Here is a 1,825-nt window from a genome sequence, read left to right as displayed (position 1 = left end):
GGCCTGCATTTCTTTTTTCAAAGCATTACTGTGGCATTTTTTCCAATGTCATTGTGTTCTGTGGTTCTTATCTAGTCTTCACATTTATTTACATAATGAACTTTAATGATGGATTTCTACAGAATTTTTGTCACTAAGTGGTTGCCTAGAAGTATATATACTAAGATGGAACATATTGAAATATGAGCTAACTTTTCTCATTCAATTATTGATTACTTAGTTAGTTTGTTTATTATTTGGGGGATGGGATCTTGCAATGCTGCCCAGACTGGACTCAAACTCCTGGGCTCAAACTCCTGCCTCAGCCTCCCAAGTAGGTGGGATTACAGGCATGTACTACTTCATCTGGCTCAATTATTTATTATTTATAACTCACTATATATATATTCAGATAACTTAATCTGTGAGCTAAACTGTTCCACTTTGTTGGCAGTCATTTCTGTGTTTGCTGTGTGGCTACGGATGCTATGTGTTTCCTCTATGCTTGAGATAGGATGATGGGGATTCTTCAATGGCTGTGTGAGTTGTTATTCTAGGGCACTTAAGAATATGAATTCGTCAATTTTTTATATCTCTACTGATATTCTGTTGTTCTGTTAATTGCCAAAAGACTATTGATCAGATTTCCCACAAGAGGGGAGGATTATTCTATATCTGTTTATCATTCTACCCATGTATACTATACACATATTGAAAGTGTTAATATGTATACACAAAATTAAAATTGTTCTTATTGAAGTGATCTACTTTATATTTAGTAATGCTGTTTAGGTAAAATGTATTTTGTCTAACGTTATTGGAGGTGCACCTGCTCCCCATTGATTACATTTTTACACAGACCGTCATCTTGCATTCTTTTATTGGAATCTTCATATAACTTCTTCTTTGGGTTTACCTCCTATAAGATGGAGGGAAATGCTCTTGAAGCCTAATTTGTCTGACATTCATATTGTTGCTCCAGATTCTTTTTAATAACCATGAATATGATATATCACGGCCATTGTCATGTGGGGGGGGGGGGGTGGGGAAGTGGCCCCAGCTGGAAACATTTGTGCAGATGAGTATTTACAATGATAAATGTTGGCCAGGCGTGGTTGCTCACGGCTGTAATTACAGCACTTTGGGAGGCCGAGGCAGGCGGATCACGTGAGTCCAGGAGTTCGAGACCAGCCTGGCCAACATGTTGAAACCCCGTCTCTACAAAAATACAAAAATTAGCCAGGCACGGTGATGCATGCCTGTAATCCCAGTCACTGCAGCTCCCTGCACCTGCACTCCCCGCACACCACATTCTCTTAACCAGTCCTATTCTTTTTAGCTCCTATCATGTGTACATATACCTTTTCCTGTACCACAAACATTCTGTATAATCTCTTGTGCTGTTATGTTTTATCTGTTCAGATCACGGATATACGTCCAACCCATTAAATAGTACCAAGAATAAGGAACATATGCAAAATATATTTGTGGAATGAACAAAAGAAGTGCCATAGAGCAGTACAGTTTAACAGAAATATAATCTAAGCCCCAAATGTATATTAAATTTTCTAGCAGCTGCATTTAAAAAAGCAAAAACAAGAAGATAAAATTAGTTTTAATAATATATGTGTAGTTGTATATGTCTACACATATATGTTTATGTATATATATACTTATAAGGCCAGTGCAGTGGCTCACACCTGTAATCCTAGCACTTTGGGAGGCCAAGGCAGGCAGATCACTTGAGGTCAGGATTTTGAGACCAGCCTGGCCAACATGGTGAAACCCCATCTATATTAAAAAATACAAAAAATTAGCTGGGCGTGGTGGTGCACACCTATAATCC

This window comes from Mandrillus leucophaeus, unplaced genomic scaffold, assembly GCF_000951045.1.
Source record: "Mandrillus leucophaeus isolate KB7577 unplaced genomic scaffold, Mleu.le_1.0 Scaffold1656, whole genome shotgun sequence".
NCBI classification, from domain to species: Eukaryota; Metazoa; Chordata; class Mammalia; order Primates; family Cercopithecidae; genus Mandrillus; species Mandrillus leucophaeus.
This window is presented reverse-complemented; position numbering follows the sequence as displayed.